The sequence below is a fragment of the Centruroides vittatus genome, unplaced genomic scaffold (genome assembly GCF_030686945.1).
Source record: "Centruroides vittatus isolate TY-2023 unplaced genomic scaffold, ASM3068694v2 scaffold_944, whole genome shotgun sequence".
Lineage (NCBI taxonomy): Eukaryota > Metazoa > Arthropoda > Arachnida > Scorpiones > Buthidae > Centruroides > Centruroides vittatus.
Window position 1 is genome coordinate 881,893 of NW_027122722.1, and position 15,636 is coordinate 897,528.

The window sequence follows — 15,636 nt, forward strand, 5'->3', positions numbered from 1 at the left end:
AGTATGTTATTGCTAGGAAATTATTTCTGGAAACTTTTGTAAAAGTACTATTTAAAATTATTATTTTTTGTAATATAACTTATTTCATATACAAGTATTTAAATTAAGATATGCATTCACAATAATTCAGCATATCATTTTCTGCCTTAACTGTACTATCCTATAAAATTATAATTCCAAAAATTAAATGTACTGTAACTAAATATATAACAAATTCTTATTAATAACTTAAAAAATTAAATGTCCACATATTAAAAGTACAATTAATTTGATGTTATTAGCACTATAAGAATTGCAAAGTCTTCTCCAGAAGACAACCAAATATCTGTTAAGAATAATTTATTGAATTGTTTTATGTTGACTTGTTTTAAATTATTTTATTAAATCACTTCATTTTTATGAACTTTACATAGTTTTGTTTATGTAAATGTAAATTTAATTGAAGTGAATTCTTTAAATGTAGTAAAACCCAGGTAATGGAGACAAGTGCTACCTTGGATAACCGAAAACTCAAATGACTATGGCCATTTCAAATTAAAAGTTATGAATATAAAAGATTTATACGGTGTACCACTTTTAGACCTCTTTTTACACTTGAATAAATTTTAAGCATATATAAGGACATATTTTGCATAATTTATTATACAGCTAATATATGTACTATACAATATTTTTAAAAATAAAAATATATATTATTGTAGTTCCATTTTAATAGAAATAATTTGTCTCACATTGAAGTTAACTGAGAAAAGCTGACAAAACAAATCATTTTAGAATACAAGTTATCATTTTAAACTTTCTTTTATGAATTACAGTATAAGAAAAGTAGTGTGTTTGCTTATGAGTTTGCCTTGAGTAATGAGAGTTCTACTGTACTCAAAACTCAAGCACTTATGAGCCTTCCAACCTTATCTTCAGCATATAAGATGTTCCATTTATTAAATTATTTAGAATATATCTATTGTAGCATGTTAAGAAGTAAAATATGTTTTATGTATTTAATTAATACAGAGGTTTGTAAAGATACATATTTGATTAATGTAGTAGAAATTGCAAAAACTTTGAGCAAAATTTGAAATATACAAAAATTATGCTTTATTTGAACCAATTCTTTAAATATTCTTATTCTTTTGAGTCTTCCTGACTCATCTTCAAGGGTAAAAGATTCCAGAATACTTAAATTTAGAATATTTAAAAAATAAAGCATAATTTTCTTATATTTTTAGTAATCTTTTGTTAACTGAAGAAGGACATTAAAAACAGTTGAAAACATTTTTATTTATTAAACAATTTGCTGGATAGTTAAAGGTGGCATTTATTTATATTTTGAGTTTTGCTTGAAAGTTTAGTAATTTCTACCATATCTACTATATTTGTGTTACATTTATATACTTTTGCATTAAATACATAAAACATATTTTCCTCTTAACATGCTGTAGTACATTATAATACTTTGAATAAAGTGTAAAACAGAAAGTTGTTATTTAATTTATATAACAAATTCTTATTAATAACAAAAAATTAAACGTCCACGTATTAAAAGTATTTACTACCATTTAACCTTATCCATGAATTTTTTGAAGTTCTTTCATTGAAAGTCTATGTAGGTTAGGTCCTCTCATCATCACTAAAATTTTTTCCAAAGTCTAAACTTTAAAGTTCTCCCATTTAATCACTTTCTACAACTATGAAATCAAACATAATGGAAATCAGAATTAAACTTACGTTATATAGCTGAATCGGACAGTTTTATATTTCTTTTTCTATAATTTAAATTTTTAAGATGAATTAAGTTTATCATTACATTGATTGCTAAAAGATAATTAAATAATTTTCTGCAAGATTTCAAAATTTTTGTGTGATAAAAATGTCATTTGATTCCAAATATCATCAAGTAAAATTATATAAAAAATACTATCAATGCAATTAATTATATTAAAAAAATAATTATAATCTACTATTTATAATTTTTTAATGAGAGAATGACTCATAACAATTCATAATTAAACATCTTTCACAATATCTGCTGCAACATTTAGTACCGAAAACACATGCAGTTTTACACTTTTTGTGATAGAGAAACGAACACCTGCTTGAACTACAAATGCTTTATTACTCTGTGAAATTTTTGACAATGAAAATGTCAGGTAACCTTTATTATATATATATATTATTATAATTATAATATATATATAATATATATATATATATTATATATATTTATTTGATTGAGACATAATCCATATTTACAGTTGACAGATTCCATACCATAAAATATTGGACGGTGTCAAAAATGGCCTCATTTTTGTGAAAAGCATCTGCCAAAAATAGGTCAAGGTCAATAAAATCTCTATGTCATATTCTGGAACAAATAATTCAATCTTTAATTTCATAATATCTTATTGTTATTATTTAATAAATATATAAATCTGATTATTATAAAAACATTAAATAATCAACAATGTAAAATACTAAGAATTAATCCTCTGCATACATTTTAGACGGAGTAATTATTAACGCACCGAGTCTATATATTCTGAAATGTCTATGAACTGGTAAAAGTATAAAAAAGAAATAATTTTAATTTTCTGTATTTATATTAAATGAAGAATAAATTATATTCTCCATTTAATATCATAAATGTATTAAAAAGAAATAAAATTATGCAGTTGGAATAGATATTGAGTTGCACACAAAAGACAATAGTAAAATGTATTAAATGTCAGATAAATTTCTGGGAAAAGTATACAGGATGGCTCAAACATCAGTTAACTAAGACAGGCCTATACAATGAATTCTTGACATTTAGACAACTTGCTCTTTCATACAATACTTTGATACCCAGAAATCACATTTTGCATGTAAAATTTCAACTTTTGTACATTTTTTGCTGACAGACAGAAATTTCAATCTATTCTGTGGTGATGCTTTCTGTCAGTTTTGAATTTTGCCACATCAAAATCATTTGCAAAAATTAATTTTTATAGACTATCTTCTGCTTAATCTATGGTTTTAATATTTTAAATAATGTTTTATGAATTTCAGGATATTCATTTTAAAAAGTAAAATATTTTATTTTAAGAGATTCTATAATTTTTCTTTTAACTTTATAGTAACTGAATGTTTTTATAATACACTAATGCATTGTTTATAAACATTTTTAGGAATGCATTAAATCTGAAAATTGCTGACTGCCTGTATTTTACAGTTATTTTAAGATATTACACAATTTTATATTTTATTTTTAAACAAATAAATACAATATAAAATTGTAAAAGTATTATTTTGAATTGAATCTTATTAATAAACTAATAAACAAATCAACTAAAGATCCTTCTCCCAGCCTCAAGGTAGAAGACAAGCTTTAATAACAAATTAAATTGTAATCTTAACAATGCTTTATAGACTCTTATTAACATTCAAAATATAGGAAAATGTTAGTTAATCAGATCTATGAACTATATTATCCAATTGCAGAGAAGAAAAAACAAGTATTAAATGGCTGGCTTTTAAAAATTTAGAGGCTTCAATCCATTGCTTCAAATTGCCTTTCAACATTTGATATTCACTTTAATTTAAGTCAAGTTAAGAAGCATTTTCTTTTATATTTTGGACGTTTATAAGTTTGATATAATCCAATGTCAAATAACAACTGCAAGATGTTACCAAAAAAAAGACGGAATCATATACCTTTGTTTATATTAAACTTAAACAATACAGGTACTCCTCACTTTAAGACCGAGTTCCATTCCGACGACTACGTCGTTAAGCGAATTGGTTGATAAGAGAGGAGCTTGCGCCGGGAATGTAGGATCGTTGTAAAATTATACAAATTATGCACAAACTTCAAATTTATTCATAAAAAGACATGCATATGTACATATTATCATTTGTTTATTTGGTTATCTGGAGCTATAGAGGGTCCAGGTAAGGGATATGACGACGATGAAAAGTTGTACCTTCAAGGGCAGAGGTTCTGGATGTAACAGTCAAAAAGTAACTTGTGTGGTTTGCTTTGTAATCTTTTCTTTTGATAAATTTCTCTATAGCGTTTCAAAAGTTCACTCATCCCACGTTCAACTTTACTAAAACGTTCAGTATTTGGATCCATAGCCTCAAGTTCCAACATAGCTGCATTAATTTTGGAGAACACACCAGCTAACCCTCTACCATGAATTTCTTTTTCACTTCTTCAGTTCTTTCCTCTTCTTCCTCTTCCAACTGCTGCATCACTTCTAACTCTATTAAATCCTCATTTGTTGGCTCTCCATCGGCATAATCCACTAATTCAACAATGTCTTCCACTTCAACATCTAAATTAAGCGCATTGGCAAGGCCCACAATTGTTTGAATCACATCAAACTGACTAAAAAGTGTATAGTAAGTCTATAGTATGCTCAGTTCACATGTCACCAATCGCCACTAATCGACACCCATGCTGAGAAAGGGGATTCCCCGAATTGCAAGTCAAAACTTGATTGGTTGTAAGTGCAAGTGGTCGTTAAGCAGATAGGTCGTAAAGTGAGGAGTACCTGTACTAGATAAATCCTAATAACAGTATAATTTATGGTAAACTTTGCTAGAAATATTAAATTTAATGAGATCAAGAATTTTTTGACCCAAAAGAGTATACAGAGATGAAGACACGAAACATAGTATTGTGCTGACCACATGGTCAGGCTTGCCCTCTATTGGCTCAGAAGGTTCCAATTCCAAAAAAGTGATAATTGAAATACATTAAACAAGGATTCTTTTAATCTTCAAATAAAATTAAAAAATCAAAAAATATATTAGCAAAGTTAGGATTGTGTTGGCTATGTTGTCAACTTTGCCCTTTTTGTTGCTCAGGTCCCAATTTGTGTTCCCCACTCTTTCTCAGTTATAACACAATAATGACTTCTTCTAGTAACACTGTAGTGCATAACAAAGAGAGACAGTCTAAAAACCTTTCACAGTGTTGTATACAATAGAGAACCAACAAACATTTTCGGCCTCCACCGAGGCCTTCTTCAGGTTGAGAACTAAAAGTCATCCCCACCAGATCGCCAGAAGAGTGTTGCCTGTAAAATAAACAACATAGTGTCACGTTTCACCCCTCCTCCCGGCACTGTTCAAATTCTTCGAACAGGTACCTCCACACATGTGCGACCAAGTCCCCGTCCTTAAAGTTGATGCCGGTGCCATTGACGCTGGCTTTATATATCTCGCTTGCCTCTATATGCCGTATGTGATCGAAACGAAAGGAGGCCTCGGTGGAGGCCAAAAACGTTCGTTGGTTCTCTATCGTATACAACACTGAAAGGTTTTTAGACTGTCTCTCTGTGTTTCTCAGTTATTTTTTATTTTTATTAATGTTGCCACTCTTGTCGACAACAGACTCCCTCCCCAGTGATAATGGTAAGGAGCTTTGCTGGAAAGTGGACATGACATCTGGAGTGGGAGGTGAATGATGATGGTGTAGTGGAATAGGTAGTTGTGCTGGTGGTGTATCTTTTGAAGGTACAGTAGGCTCTGAGTACATTTCTCTATCCTGATCCCTCAACAAGAATGCAGACTTTAATCTGTCTATGATTATTGTCTGTTTCCCTTTTTGTGTGATGACATTAAAGTATTTAGATGTGTTGGATGCTACTTGGAATGGTCTATCATATACTGGCTGGAGCAGTTTGTGCATCGCATCATGCCAGATGAAAACGTGTGAGGATGTTAATAGTTCTGGATGTATGAAGATGGATTTTTGTGAATGATGTTGCAGTTGTACTGGACGTAGATCTTTGATGAAAGTTCTCATCTTATATAGGAAGGTAGGAATGTCCATGGATGTGGAGTTGTCATCCAGTAAGTTAGCTAGTTCGAGTAGTCTGATAGTCTGAACATATGATAGTCTGAGTAGAACTGTTGGTAGGGCAGTTACCAAGTTGTCTGTTAGGCAGGTTCTTAATGCTGCTTTTAAGTTATGGTGCCAATGTTCAATTATTCCATTAGAGGCAGGATGGTAGGCTGTCATTTTAATTTGGTGGATTCCAAGTGCATTAGTGTGTACAATTGCCAAGTGCGTGAACAGCTGTCATTTGAATTGTCTCCCCATTAGCAACAGTTTGTGCCAAAATGTCTGGCACTGGAACTGCCTCAGGCCAGTGGGAGAATCTGTCTACCATAGTTAAAAGGTAACTGAATCTCTGAGAGGGAAGCAAAGATCTCATGATGTCAAGATTGATGTGAGAAAACCAGGTTTCAACAGGTGAGCATTTGCCAATGCTAATAGTTGTGTGTTTTTATATCTTGGCACGTTGGCAGGGAATGCATGTCCTGGCCCACTGAGAGATGTCTTTGTATACATGTAGCATTAAATAGCAGTCATCAAAATTTTTCCAGAACAATTGAATTCTCCCACTTGAAGAATCACATGAGTTGCACTTGATTGTCCAACTAAATATCCTGAAATTTGAGAGAGCATGTGGTTGACTTGAGAAGCTTGGTTAGTTCCCTGCAGTTTATCTCTGCAGCAGCTATGTCCTCCAATGTGATTACCAAGGTTTATCCTTGAGCAGGCATCTGCTACAAGGTTCTCTGAGCCAGGTAGACATCTTATGTCAATAGTAAATTGCCCAATATAGTCCAAATAACAAAACTGCCTAGGTGTGCTTTATCTGGTTTTTGTTTGAAGGTAAAGGTGAGAGGCTTGTGGTCTGTGTATATGACAAACGTGCAACCCTTAAGGATGTGTCAAAAGTACTTTATCACTGAATATGTGGCAAGTAGCTCTTGGTCATAAGTGTTATACTTACTTTGTGAGTTTGAAAGATTTTTAGACTAGAACCCAAGATGCTCTATCAGCGAAACCTGCAGACTATGAAAGTGGTTCCCCACTTTCATAGTCTGCAGGTGCAGGGCACAAGCTTTAAAAAAGGGCATTGTACATTATGTGAGGAGCTTCGAACTCTATGATTTAATGTCAGATCAGTGCTTCCATAAGGTGGTGCTGGTTGCACTTGGGGTTAACTTGGCCTTGAAAACAAGGAATGGGGTTTTGTCAACATATGATAAAGTTGCATGGGTCAATGGACAAGCCTGAGAGGGGGCAAGTCTGACCATGTGGCCAGCACACTGGTGACCACTTGTGACTCCATTGTAGAAAGAACAGCAAGAATCAAGTAAGAGCTCAGTCACAGAAATCATGCTTTCAAATCTCATGAAATGGTGGACAATGAATGACTCAAACAAGATTCAGTTGGTAAACCATAGATTGCATGTATTACAGTTAAGCTACTGCCATTTTGGTGAAAGAATGTTGGAACGTGGTTCAGTCAGGTAGAATCACAATTTATTTACCACTGCAAACATCATCAGTTACAAAATATCATTAGTTTTCTCAGTTCAGTGGACAGTGAAGTGATGGATTTGGTTTCAGACCTCATTTCAAGACCACTAGTGAACAGAAACTGACATATTATTCAAATTTAACTATATTTAATGGTTACAGCAATAAAATACTGGAAATGTGTAAAATTCTATCATACTCCATATTCACAATTTAAACTACAGTCAAACCTGTTTTTATGCGCTCTTTTTATGTGCGATTTTTATTTGTGCGATTTTTTTAATGCGAATTTTTAATTTGTGCGGTATAGTTGGCGACTAGTCTCGTGCGATTCGTCATGTCTTACGTTGACTTATTATAGCTAAATAAACTTATTATAGCATAAATGCACTTATTATAGTAATATTATTGCATGAATATGCGAAAAATGAAATAATTTACTTTTTAAGTCAACAAAACACCACCTGGACAAAAATATGTAAAACAGACGATAGACCAGACGATGCAGTCAAGTGCTGACATCTGTTGTCAATAAATTCTATTTCGTACGGTTTTGAGTTATTTTCTATGTGAGACTTCTTTTATGCGGTCCCTGTTGACCGCATAAAAAAATTATTTTTTTAATTGTGTTACGAAAACTATTATTTACAGCCATTCGTGAAGTTTCGTGAGATTTTTTTTAATGCGTTTTTTTTTAATGCGGTCCCTATCCCCCGCATAAAAACAGGTTTGACTGTATAATAATATAAAATATGAGCAATGATTTATTGTGACATGATCACAATGCCAGGCTGAAATTTTTAATCAATCATATTTTAAATTTATTTAATTTAAAATATATGCTCTCCATCTCAAATTAGTATTGTAGTTCCTAGTACTAATTTGTCTTTCTCCTGTACATCATACTTTTCCATTAGCAATGGAGTCATGCCAGTCATCTATCTAACTCCTTTTGGCAGCAAATTTTTGAATTGAAATAACACAACTTCCAGTTTGCAATGGAAGTTCATACATAGTTAATTGGAGCCTCCTGCCCCTAAACTCTCCATATCTGATTGAATTTCATTTATCTAACACCATTCTCGAGATTACAGAAAGACAGACGAACAACAATGAAAATTTATAGGTCTAAAATTATTTCAAATTGTAACCCAAATAAAAATATTATAAAAATACAAACTATTGAAGCTTAAACAGCCAGCCAGTGGTGCTTTTTATTTGTGGTTTTGTAAATTTTTTTTTTTTATAAAACTGTATTCTATGAAGTTTTTTTTTAAGGGAAAAAAGCAATAAAAAGTAGAACTACACATACAGTTTAGTGTAACTCTCTGTACAAATACGAACAGCTGAGTATTTTAAACATTTTAGAAATGTTTCCTAGAATTCAAGTTATTGTCTTTCAGTTTATTTTTGCTTAATTTATTAATTCTGAAATCATTAAATTAACATAAAATTTAAATTTTGTTTTGAATTTGTGAAGTAGCACAATAATTTTTATTTATATAATAGTTATGTTTATTTATCATACTTGACATTGTTTTATTTGTATTATCTTAAATTTTGGATGTTGTTTTGTTAAATTTCAACAACTATCTCAATGCTTTCTAGTTAATCTGCATAATCATGTTGTGCATTGGTGAATTCCACAAAAAAAATTATAAATAATAATTTTAATAATTTATTAATAATATTTGTTTATCATTTATTTATTTGTAATGTAAAATAATATAAAAAATTTAAGTAAATTAGTGATGACAATTATATAAAAGATGACTCTAACCATAGTAAAAATATCAATTGTCACTTGGCACATTTAAATGGTACACAATAACAGAAATAGTATGAATAGACTTGTTAACAAAACATTTGTAATCAATCATTTATAGTATTCAAATCATTTAATTTTATGTGCTATGGACATTATAAATATTTTAAATGCTTTGGCTAAACTTTATCTCATTTAATATATCTATCTATTAGAACTTCCTACAATAATTTGAGATCAATTAAAATCATTAAACACCATCTTGTTATACATGTTAAATGATTTTAATTGCTTTTAATTTAAATAAATTTAAATTTTTGATCACATTTATCTACCAAAGACGAAATTCCAAAGGTTCTCTCACAAAAACTCAAATGCATGTTTTAATGAGCTAAAAATCAACTTAATTGTCTACAGATTTGCAAAATTCTCTTCCATTTCCATTATACAGACACTTCAAAACTAATGGTTAAAAGTTTAGATTTAAGCTTGGTTTACACAGTCATGCAAACTGTTAGGAACAAATGAAATGAACAAAAACCGAAGAAAAATAATGTCCACACATACTATGTGACACAAACTAAGTTAGAATGCAACTGATTAAAAAGGTTTCGAACACTAGCTGTGAAAAGTCAATTGGTCAAATGAAACAAAGTTCAGCAAAAGTCAAGATATTCTCAACTCCTAATGAACTTGTCAAACACTTTCCGAAAGGAATTAACTACCAATTTGTATCAACTTTGTAGTGGTTTTTGTGCCAGTGTGAACCTAGCCTTAGTGATTTATACAAAACTCATATACAGCAAAACCTCTTTAGTATGAAGTTCAGGGGACTAGAAAGTGCAAACTTCATATTAACCAAATTCAAATAAGTAATACTAATAACTATTGTAAATGGCAAAACACAATGGCATTTTGAATGCCAATCATTCACAAAGACCAGCACTCTTGTTTAGTCTTCTCCCAAAATGAAGAAGGCACAGGAGACTCGCATGCATGGCTACAGAAAATAAGAAGTGCCACAATGCTGTCAAAGTCAAGTTCAGACTCGGTCCTAAAAATTATAGTAATGTACTAGCAGATAAGCCTGGCGTTGCTTGGGCAAAAAGTAACGATAGTGAAGATTAAAATTATTACATTATAGCCAATCTTACCTGTTTACACAGAATGCAAGAATTAGGTCCCCCTGTTTCCAGACTAATTAGAGAATTTTTAGATGGGTCTAAAAATATTATCGATTTCCCGCAAAAAACCGCATCTGCGCCTGTAAATCTTGCATGCTGCTTTCTCTTAACACTTCCGTTGTTAAGGAATAAACTTCTTTCATCCCCACATGGTACTCTACTAAAACGCAGTTAAAATCAAAAAATTGCATCTAAAATAGTAGAGTAGAAGGAGAGTTCTTAAGGATAAGCTATAATCCTCTCCCTCTCTCCCATGGGGAAATTTCGAAAAATCCTTTCTAAATGTTCTCGTGACGTGCCCTGTGTACCAAATTTCAACTTTCAACTCCTAACTGTTTGGGCTCTGTGCTGGGTCCAGAACATTCGAGAGTGTTCTGGAATATTCCAGGATGTTCTTGAATACTCTCGAATACTCTCAAATGTTCCGGGATGCTCTTGAATACTCTTGAATGTTCTGGACTGTTCTAGAAATTTCTAGAGGGCGAAACTTCCAGCCCTTATATCTTCAAAGGCACGCCCTTCAGGTAAAAACAGTAACCTTCTTCATGGATGGGGGATAGAGGGCTGCCACACCAACTCCCTTGATCGTACTGGGACTCGTTTTTGAGTTTTAGCTGCAAGCACATTGTACACTTACTTTTATAATATATACTGATTAACCAACCCAAACAGCACGACTTTGAATTCCGGGGACCAAAATTGTATTATATATTAACTGAACAGCCTTATATTAAAATTACTATCTTTGCTCACAGGACCAGAAAATGACTTGATAAACAAAACTCCATATTATCCAATCTCAGATAAAGGAGGTTATACTGTAGTTACAAATTATAATAAGTAATCATTATCGGTATCATTTGACATATAAATTACAAATTTTGTTTCATCCACATTAATGCATTTTCTTGAATTTCAAAAATAAATTTTACTGAAATTATAGAATGCCTGAAAATTTAATTTATTGAGCAACATTTGGTTTTATGAACAAAGCTATTTCCACAAATGAGTTAATTACAAAATATAAAATGCAAACTTGTTCAAGAAAACTATTTCTTAAATAGCAAAATTTAAAATTCCTTCATAGATTTCATCATTAAAAATAGCATAACTGTCATTTGTTTCAATGAATTAAAATATTTTGATGTAAATTTAATTTCAGAAGTTATTTATTTATATGACACTACTCAAAAAACTGAACATGATACTTCCAAATAAACATACTAAAGCCAAAAGTAACTTTAATAAACTAAAATGATAATGATGATGGTTCAAAACCATCAAAGCATTTGTTTTAATTTATATTTTTATTATAGAAATTAATATTCTTCCCATTAAAATTTACTGATATATTATTAAATGTAGATTTCATCTAATAATAATCTTTTAACTGACTTTAAAAATATTACATTGTTTACACAAATAATTTTTAGTTACACTTTTTAAGTGCAAAATAGAATTTTTAATATAGCCAGGTTTACTTTCTTATAATAATTATATCTTATATTAATTGAATAATTATTATAAGTAAAAACTAAATTTAAGTTCTCAACTCAACTAAAAATACAATTGCTTACTGACTTTGTGCTAACAAGGTGGTTTTACAAATATAAATAATTTGTTTCCTTAAAACTATTTTCCCATTTTTCATTAAACTCAGTATGGAATGTCTGTTATTAAGAATTGCATAAACATATTTTGGGTGAGATACTGATCAGAAACCATCACAATGGATGCAGCAAAAGGGTGACAATGGCAACCTAGAGATAGAAAGAGACACGGGAAGACGAAGGGCATAATAGAGAGATGATATTGATGCAATATCCTGGGAAGCAATAGACAAGAAAGGCACGGGATAGAAAGACTTGGAAAAAGTTGGAAAAGGCCTAAATTGTTCGGCAGTGGACATCAAAAGGCTGATGATGATGATCATGACAAACAGATCTTAATTTCTGGTTTTCAGAATCATTTCTTAAGAATTCTGAGCCAGCAGAACTTTCATAACCTACATAAATCATTTGGATTATTTAAGTTTCTTTGAATTAATTAATTCTAGATGCTTTGATAGTATAAAATATAATGGATAATTTTTTCAGATGCTACAACTGATGCACCAGTGAATGGATTAATAAGCTTTTACCAGAACATCTGGCAACCTATCGCGATGGCAGAAGCAAACGATGCTATATTGACATTCACAGACTTATTTTGTTGAAATAACTTCGGGATAATACAGATGAATGGTAAAAATGGTATTACTAATATTACATTATTGCTCTATTATTATGTATGTATTTATCCGTGCTTTGATATATCTCTGTATTTAACCCAATTATGCTCTGGCAGTATCAAGAATAAATAAAGATAAATAAAATACTAATATAACCGCAGAGACAGTCATATTGCTTTGTCGGAACTATCCGCCCCCAAGAGTGCAACATGCATTGGTTGTAGTACCGACAAAGTCGTCGGTTGAATATCAAAACACATTTTAGTACATTGTGGATCACTGATACATACTGGAATGTACCCACTTTCTAGTTGTAAGCTGCTCTATTTTAGAATTTATCTTTGACTCAGTATAAAAACTAACTATAAAAATATAAGAGGAGCACTCCAACAATTACTGTACACTGCCAAATATTTTCTGCAGCTGCTGTTCAACACATTGCTGCAAATATTTCAAACTAAAACTTGTGTGGTAAACTTAACAAAGAGAATAATGTAATAAAAAATAAATACAGTAGAGCATCGATTATCCGACTCAATTGGGGACTGGGGTTGGTCAGATAACTGAAAAGTCGAATAACCGAAAAGTATGAAAAAATACATTATTAGTATAGTGTATTAGGCCTGGTTTAAATACTAGCCTCCCTTTCATGGTCGAGCCAGTGCTGCCAACTAAAATATGCAAAAATTTAACAAAAATAATATTAAAGTAGCCAAGACATAACCAAATATTGTAGCGCCACATCACTAGCAGACATTTGAATTTGCCGACTAGAACGTGGTTGGTTAATCGGGGGTCGGATAATCAATGCTCTACTGTATGTGCTACACCATATGCTGTTCCAACAGTTAAAGCGCCAAACACCGACATAAATGATAGCATGAGCAAAGGCACACTACAGTGTTCTACTGTTTAAACAGTAGAACACTGTAGTGTGCCTTTGCTCGTGCTATCATATATACTAAATTCAGTAATGCAGTCATGGTAGTATATTGTTTAGACTATTAATATTTAATATTTAATATTTTTTGGCAGTTTTGACTATTTACATTTACAGGATACTCCCATAAACTACATAAATGATTACTCTATTCAATTTAACGGCCAACAACAATCTGGGATTTCTTAAAAAGCTTTTGATAACGAAATGTATGAATATCTTTATTTAAATCTGTTTTTGATTACAATTAAAATTTTTACAGTAGTGGAAAGATATTAGATAAACTAAATTTCAATAAAATTTAGTCTGTTTATGTAATTTCTTTTCCACTTTTATTATTCAGGGTATCTATAACGAAAGTTCCACTTTCAGAAATTTATTAGTCAAATACCACGATAAATTAGCCGACACTCGTGGCACAAGGCACCTGGGTTCACATTATGGCCACTGCACGAAAACTTCCGTTACACTCCAGATAATACGTCGGGCATTGCCACGGCTTCTTCAAGTCTCATTTGCAGTTTGCACGGAATGGGCAGAAGAAGGGGCACAGACTTCATCCTTTACACAACCCCGTAAGAAAAAATTGCACAGACGGAGGGGACGGCATCATAAAGGCACCGCAATTACAATTTTTGCAACCAACTAGGGTAATTACATTAGGAGACCAGACAAGAGGAAGAAAAACACCAAGCCCGTTATTTTGCTATACATCCAATGCATTCTATGTGTGTCTGGTTATATGCTGTAAGTTACTGGAAGTGGGCCTTTTTGTATAGATATCCTGTATTCATAAGGCATATTAAAGCTATTTAATGATGCACCACCTTTGCAAAGAATAAACGACGTTTTGAAGTTTAATAAATGATATTTCTCATTCGATTACACTTAAACGTAATCCAAATCCTAAAGGGTAAATGTTGACAAATACGCTTGCTGTTATTACTATTGTTATGATCGAAATCGATGCACCATTTCCATTTGGGACTGAACATCTTATAAGTGACAAATTTATCCTTTCAAATGTATAAAATTAAAAAATTTTGAACAATTACTTTCTACGAATGAGATCTTCGCAGTCAAATCTGCCTAATTCGACGATGGTGCCATCTGTCGAATTAAACTTTACCACATTCATAATTTTTTTCTGTATTCTTCGTTCGTACTTTTATATGTTCTTATAACTGCGGAAGCGTCTGATAAATATTATCTGGATATATTCCAGCAATTATATTTAAGATAACATACGAATCTCGTTCGAATCGTATTCGAGTTAAGACGTCACGTCTCCGTTTGGTCGTTGTTGCCAACTTTAAAAATAAAAATTTACTAGACTTTACCGAAGACCACTATACACCGGTCTCAACTACATTAGCGAGGTTGAGGCCGAAGTTTTAAACGCGAAAACGTGTACGTCGGACGTTCAGAGCCGCTTTCCTGTAAGCCTAGAAGTTTGACAATGGCGTTTGGAATGTCAGGGGAATCATGCTCGGCATTCCAAACACCATTGTCAAACTTCTAGGCTTACAGGAAAGCGACGCTGAACGTCCGACGTACATGTTTTCGCGTTTAAAACTTCGGCCTCAACCTCGCTATTATAAAGCTGTGGCCTACGAAGAGCGTTGATGGGAAGTTTCGAAAATTTGACGTTAGAGGTCGCGATTACGAACCAAATTCGCGTGTTTTCGTTAGCATTTACTCGCGTGAGTAGCCTGCAAATCCGTAAATTAAATGTTTATTTTAAAGAGGTTATATTACCTCGTGCCTTTTTGAACGTCACGATCCGAGAGAACTAATGTAAATAAATTTCGTTTCGTTGGTTTCCTAAAAATAACGAAACAAACACGAAATGGGTCGTTGCCATTTCCACGCTCAATAAGTAAGAAAATTAGGTGACATTTGACTAATATTTTGTTTATGACAGCAAATTTATACAGTAGTTTGAAATTTTGATAGACGTTACTTTTGCAAATGCAATGACTAATGACCATTTTTTAACGGATTCAATGAGTAATAATAACTAAATAAAATGTAAAGAAATCATATTTTTATAGCCTATCCTGTAAGTGATTCTCGTTTGAAATAGAAGTTACTTTTATGTCATTTGCGTATACGTACGCTATTATTACTAAATGAAAGTAAAAGTAACTTCTACAGTACTTTCGTTTAGTAACAATTAGAAAAGTCCAAAGAGGA

General features: G+C 31.8%; 2 long non-coding RNA genes across 2 annotated transcripts in view; one reads left to right on the plus strand and one right to left on the minus strand.

Moving 5' to 3' along the window:
* The window catches only part of LOC136990528 (uncharacterized), an 85,099-nt gene extending 70,551 nt beyond the window's left edge, over window positions 1-14,548 (minus strand). The window contains exon 1 of the long non-coding RNA XR_010883071.1: window positions 14,268-14,548. This is a non-coding gene — a long non-coding RNA (uncharacterized lncRNA). The remainder of the gene's footprint in view (window positions 1-14,267) is intronic.
* On the plus strand, window positions 2,060-12,660 carry LOC136990530 (uncharacterized). Its single transcript, XR_010883073.1, has 2 exons — window positions 2,060-2,147; window positions 12,367-12,660. It is a non-coding gene; the product is annotated as an uncharacterized lncRNA (long non-coding RNA).
* Window positions 14,549-15,636: the final 1,088 nt, after the last annotated feature.